Source organism: Montipora capricornis, chromosome 1 (genome assembly GCF_036669925.1).
Source record: "Montipora capricornis isolate CH-2021 chromosome 1, ASM3666992v2, whole genome shotgun sequence".
NCBI classification, from domain to species: domain Eukaryota; kingdom Metazoa; phylum Cnidaria; class Anthozoa; order Scleractinia; family Acroporidae; genus Montipora; species Montipora capricornis.
In genome coordinates this window covers 34,912,477-34,919,386 of record NC_090883.1, presented here as the reverse complement: position 1 = coordinate 34,919,386, position 6,910 = coordinate 34,912,477, and the positions used below count along the sequence as shown (strand labels likewise).

Below are 6,910 nucleotides of genomic sequence, written 5' to 3'. Positions count from 1 at the left end.
CAACGCGAAATTGTATTTTTAAACGATATTTCGGCTGGCCAATACCAGCCTTCATCAGGTTTATTTGGAGATCTAACGAATTTACCGAATATATACACATGTTTTGAAGTAATTAAGGTGAATATGTTTATGGTACGTTCTATCTTGATATTCTGTTTCAAACCTGCCGGCTTAGTTGATTATAGGAGAAAAAAGGGTGATGCTTTTATATTTAATGGCAAAAATTCTGGAAGCAACGTTTCTTTTGTTGTCACATTTCTTTCCAACGTCCCGAGGCCAATGTCTATACAATAAAATTAAGACATTTGAATGATTTTGTCAGTTGTTTTCGTCATTCGCACACGCCTTATTATGCAATCGATATGATTCTCAGTCAATACAGGAAGAAGCCAAATACTAGTTAGTGGCGTAATAGTTAAAATCCCTGAGTGGAAGGTTTAACATATAATAAGTGTGGACATTTTGCTCGTTGTTCGTATTTTCCCTCGGTCGCCCTTTCGGGGCTCTGAAAAATACTACGCCATTCATAAAACAATTCAATAAGGTGTACATGTTTTTGCTACGTTCTATTGTTGAAAGAAAGGACCATCGATCGTGATATTCTAGCTGTTTCAACTCGGCCGGCTTATTTGATTATAGGAGGAAAAGTCAGGCTTTTATATTATATGGCAAAGATGCTGGAAGCAACTTTTCTTTTGTTGTCACATTTCTTTTCAATTCGCTTTGTGTTTGGTTTACTTTCTCGCCCGGAGGCCAATGTAGCTTGGTGATTGACCAGAGCCTGCGCCCGGATGCATCTAAACAGGTGAGTTCATTTCAAGGCATGACGAATGTCGTGGACTGATGAAGTGTCAGGCTTTTAACGGCGTTAAAGAATGGAGTCAAAGAAAGCGTTTACTCGTGTATTTGGTAGTCGTTCATACACCTCAGTACCACAATAGGAAGCAATATTATTGGTCGGTAGTAGTTTTTGTGACACTGATCTTCCTTTTTATAAACTGGCTTCCATAAGTTTCCCTCACCGTTTTCACCTATTTGAATACTCTCATTGTACAGCTTTGTCAAGGAATCTGCTATGCCGCTTGCTTCCAGTCTCGTGATTTTACGAGTGATGTAATCATAACCAGATGCTTTTCTAGCGTAAGTAGTTCAAAAGGTGGGTAACGCTAGATCGAGTGTCGGAAAAACCAAAACCAAAATGATTACTTTGGCCAATCAAAACTCGAAGTAATTACATGTAGCCGACACAAAGCGCGGGAAAATGTGCGCGCGCAAACCACGATTGGTTTTGGTTTCACTTGTAATTGGTCGAAAAAATGCCGTGAGAACTTTGAATCAATCACTGAGTGAAGTAGAGCGGTTTTCAATCGAGTGTCGTAAAACCAAAACCAAAATGATTACTTTGGCCAATCAAAACTCGAAGTAATTACATGTAGCCGACACAAAGCGCGGGAAAATGTGCGCGCGCAAACCACGATTGGTTTGGGTTTCACTTGTAATTGGTCGAAAAAATGCCGTGAGAACTTTGAATCAATCACTGAGTGAAGTAGAGCGGTTTTCAATCGAGTGTCGTAAAACCAAAACCAAAATAATTACTTTGGCCAATCAAAAAGGACGGAGACAATCCAGTAAACCAATCAAAACTCGAAGTAATTACAGGTAGCCGACACAAAGCGCGGGAAAATGTGCACGCGCGAGCCACGATTGGTTTTGGTTTCACTAAGTAAAGTAAAGTAAAATAAAAAAGTACACAGTAAAAGTAAAGTAAAATCCACTTCTGATTGGTTGAAAAAATGGAGCGAGAACTTTGAACTAATCACGGAGTGAAGCAATGCAAAACCAAAGTAATTCGCTAATTTCTTTCGACACTCAATTGAAAACCACTCTATGACTTATCTACTGGATAGTGATTTATCCAGCGGATAGCGCTATCTCACTCATCGAACAACTGGGGCCTAATGTTTAATTTCTCAAGAGCTGACTTTACTCGATTGTTGATAAACTGTTGGAAAGAAAAACCGCAACCTTTTAACTCCCTGAAGAAGTCAGGCCGCGCCTAACGAAATACTGGAAAAACAAAAATGTATATATATCGCCTCATCACCCGTGCAACCAGCCTTGAATTACTGTTTTGTTTTTAGTCTACAAATTATTTGCTGGTTAGATCCGGCACTTCTACTTTGTTCAGCTGGCCCGTGCATAAAAAATTGTTTACAAGACAGTTTTACGCAGTTTTCTGAATGATGAATAGACTTGAATGGTTGGCTAAGTCATCCTTTGTCAAGTCAAGTCCGAAGTCAAATCAAGTCAAGTCAATTTTTATTTTAAATCGCACAAATATTAGGTAGAGCCAGTTACAAGATCTAAAAACAACGTAATCACAGATCATGCTGAAATACAACAATTGTGCGAAAGTTTGGGACACCTAAATAGTTCGGGAAAACCAATCCAGTAGGTGACCCAAAGGATATTAAAATTTACATAAGGAATACAGCGGTGAAACAACAATTTAGTATAAAAAGTATTACTTCGTGGGCTAATTACAACCAAGAGAAAATGAGAGGACCCCTCATCTTCTCTTGCTACAACTAATTACCTACCCACTTATTTCTAAAGAAATAATGATATACAGTATATATGTTGCGGTTTATTATTTTTTTTTTTGGTTTGAATTTTTTTTCAAACCAGTTAAAACTGTTTTTTTTTTTTAATCAACTGTCTAAAAAAGGGATTTTTCCTTTTTTTGGGGGGTGTAGTCAAAAAAAAAAAAAAAAACAAGGGCTTGGTTTTTTAGGGTCTTTTTAGGAAGTCTAAAAATAACTTTTCCTACCTTTTGCTCACCTACCCCTCCCTGATCCTCTCCAGTACCTTCATCCTACCCAACCCTTCCTTCACACATCTAGCCGTCGTCTACACTATTCATGGACATTTCATATTCCTCAAGACATTTCTGTATACTCACCAGAACTTGATGTTGAACTCCCTACCCTTGGATCCGTTGCCTACTCCTTAATTGACCTACTTGACCACGCAACCAATTCATGCAAATTTTTCAGAATAATTTATAAATTAATTAACAATTATTCGCCGAAGGCGAAGTGATTATCGGTGAATATTCACCGAGACGAAGTCGAGGTGAATATTCACCGATAATCACTGAGCCTGAGGCGAATAATTGTTTTAGTATAAATACACAGGTGATTATTTCAAAAAAGAGAAAAAAAAAAACATTCAACGCGAAATCATCTTCACTTACAGTGGCAAAACGACTACTGGCAGCCATTTTGTTCGTCGAGGTGATTATCGGCTGATAATCTGAGATAGCGAGCCAATGAGAGCGCGCGATTTTGTATAATCACCTGTGTATTTATACTAATATTTTATTATTCACCCAAGCCCTCGGTCAACACAAATGTGCAATACGACACCAGAGTCACGCCAACGCAACTGCGTAAGAGAAATAGAGGAATTGAAAGGCCTCCTAAAGACAAAAGACGCACAAAAGATTGTGTTATTATTACAATAAGGCCAAACATTTCTTGAAAGAAAAAACCGAGAAGCAACTCCGCATTTCAGGAAACAAGGATCGATCTGTGTCGAAACAATTAACAAAATAGAAAAACAGATGATAACTCTAAGGAGATGGGTTTACAGCAACGGCAAACTCTTCACACGAAACAACAAGAAAGTAGTTCCAAAACGGGAACTGTTTCAAGTCTTGTCCCGAGCACACAGTCGAATTTCTCACAGAGAACCGCAAATTATGAAAAAGTGGCTTCAAGAAATAATACAGAAATCAGCCAGAAAGTTGTCAACACATGCACTTCATGCACAGAAAATGGCCACTAACCAATGGCAGCTCCAACATTCCTCTCTTTGATAGAGATCGACTCGATGGTAAAATGTCACCCTTGTACCCCAACATGCTTTTAGGAAAAATAACTGATCTGAGATTGAAAACCATTATGCTAGAGTAGTGACCAAGTTTGGAGAAGTCCAGTGAATAATTTTTTCTACAACATTAACCTGTGCATTGCTACTGATCTTACTTTCGATTATTTTAAAGAAATTTCCTTTACATTCAGCTTGATTTGCAAACGGGCAATTCTGCATAATGAGTAATTTCCTTTTAAGATAAATTGTAGATTTTTAATATGGTAACAGTACAAATAAATAATACCATTATCTTCGTTTGATGGTAATGTTGTATACTATTCAAATGTAATTAATTGAAAATCTGAGACAAATGTTTATGAATCTTGTATTATACAACGGTTATATTGCCAAAGGAATGACTGAAGAATATCACTGTTTTTTTCATTATGAAAGACAGTGATTCTCGCTTTCGTAGCGAAGCGTTACTTAAATTTGAAGGCTACAGTCGATGTATAGATAACCCGGCGTTTTATTTCTGTACTCGTTGCCAACGGGAAATGTCATCGGCAACAGTCAAACTGCAAAGCGCTAGCAAATAAAAGATTTGCGTTTTAAATATGAAATTGCACTTTAAAGACTGAAATATTCGCAGCCAAAATTCTACTTATAATTCTGTTGGACAATCCATACTTTATAACACGGCTCTTTACATTGTGGGTGTGTCGATCGTTTGATTGCATGCAAGGCGAATATTTAAATACGTTACGTTTTTTTATATAAATAGACTAATTCGTCGCCAGGTCCTTTGCGACTTCATTTTGGCGCCCAAACGGAAGTTCTATTGCACTAGCGCAAATCAGACAGGAAAGATTTTAGCTCTGAAGAAGGGCTAACGCTCGAAACGCCAGCTTTCAAATTTCTTTACAGTGGTCAATTTGCCATATCAACTTTTCTTTATTTCACTTCCCCACTGACACACCCTGCAAGCAGTTGGTTTCTCCCACGCTTCCCAACAGAAAAAACCACTGCGAACAATCATTAGTTCCTTTGAGTGAGCCGCCGTCTAGCGCCAAGGACGAATGAATTAAATTTGAACCGCTAAGGGGTCGAAGAGTTAGTAAACTTGTTTTGGCGCTTGTGCGTGCGTTCAGCTACGTAACTGCTGCTTTTGGGCGAGCCTGTTGTGTAGTGATTTCTCGCTAAATAAGACGAAGTGATGTCAAATACATCACGTGGGGTGTGACGTACTTCGCACATGCTCGATGGAAAATCAAACGGTTGCTCACAGTGGTTTCTCTCTCGGGAAGCGAAGAAGAAACCAACCGCTCGCTGGGTAGTATAGGGAGTAAATTATTGAAGAGATTCACAAACTGGGTAGTGACCCCACAAAGACCCAAGTTAGTTAGTTTGTTCTCAGTTCTTATCCTGTCCTTATTCCCCCAGAATAATGACAGCCTTGCATTCCATTGTTTCCCACATAAATATTGAAAAAGACCAATGAGAGAATTATACAAAGTCCTAAAGAGTATAGGGAGTAAAATGTTGACGAGATTAAAAATGACCCCACGTACACCGTTACACATGCAGTCGTAGCATTTCCAGTCTTTGGAAGAAAACAGCTTAATGGTTTAATCGAAGAAATGAGACTTCCAGGAACCCACTGTTGATCTACATAATTATAAGAAAAGTAAAAATGTGTTTCTTAGGAGTAAAATAGTCAATGAACACAGTCTTACATAATCAAGTTTAAATGCAAAAGTCAAAATAATTCAACGCAGATTAAATGTTGGATTTTTTTGCCGTTTGCGAGAAAGCATTTTAGGCGTCCCCGCAGTCTGCATGAAACCATCTCTCACCTCTGTCTCGTGAAGACCAGACACGCACGGTTCTTACGTTACGTTTATGCCTGCAGAATCAACTCAAATCTCAATTCCTTGTAAAAACCAGGTATGGGAGAGCCAGAACATTTACGCATGCGCTGACGGGATGTTTGAACAAGAGAGAAAAATGCAGTACCTCCAGACGTGGCGCTGGAGCGTCGTACCAAACGAGTCATCCCGGGATTTCGGCCCGTGCGATCGCTTTTGAACGCAGTTGGCCCTTCGCTGCTTTCTGCTACCGACCTCGCCTCCCGGTACGGCATTGAGGGAGAGATATGTCGGCCCCTAAACCATATGTGACACATCCCACGCCTACTCACAGCTCCAGACCGCCCTTGTCATTACAATTTAGGGTAAGATTTCGACCGCCTAAATATTCAAGGGAAAAGTCATTTTATCCGCCATATGGTAAGCACTGGAGTCGCAGATTACGAAGTGTACGCGAAAAGAACCGGAAGGAAGTGCTACGTGTATTTATTTGATATCTCGTCGAGAATGCTGAAAGTTGCATTTCTGAGCTTCAGGATTTCAAAATTTTCTGAAGGAGAATTCCCCCAGAACCCCCTACAAGTTAACGTCTCCGGCACTTGCTTGTTAGCTCCCCCGCTCCCCCACCCCTCTGCCCCCCAATACACAATACTCTCCGCCGTCTCTGTTAACAAGTGTTATTAAAATCCAAAAGGAAAATTGGAGGTAGCCACGCATTTTTCAAAGAGTGTCAAAGATTGCTTTGGGCGTGATGCCCAACGAGTTTGCCAAGCAGAAAGGTCTCTGATGAAACGAGCTTCGTAAGACTAACCACGAACAATGTATTTCCACAAGTAACTGTAAACTTTATTGTCAATTCATGAATAATATTTGTAAAAACAGTGGCGGATCCAGAACTTGAGCTAAGGAAGGAGGGGGGGCTGGGGGGCCGGTTTTTAAGACTGTGTGAACCCAAAAAAAATTTTAGCCTCAATTTTTACTAGAATATATACTTTTTGCCAAAATAAGGGGGGGGGGGGGGGGCCCGGGCCCCTCCCCTAGATCCGCCACTGAATAAGATTTAAAATACAAAGCAATGTATGGCGTTTTTTCTCAAATTGAAGCTTAATTATCTCTCAGAAATGAATGTTTACCGCCAATTTTCTTCTTGGATACTAATAGTTATT

At 39.6% G+C, this 6,910-nt stretch overlaps 1 long non-coding RNA gene across 1 annotated transcript; it reads left to right on the top strand.

The window, feature by feature from the left end:
- The first annotated feature begins 420 nt into the window (after window positions 1–420).
- Window positions 421–6,563, top strand: LOC138040274 (uncharacterized). Its single transcript, XR_011130683.1, has 3 exons — window positions 421–805; window positions 1,057–1,140; window positions 5,824–6,563. It is a non-coding gene; the product is annotated as an uncharacterized lncRNA (long non-coding RNA).
- Window positions 6,564–6,910: the final 347 nt, after the last annotated feature.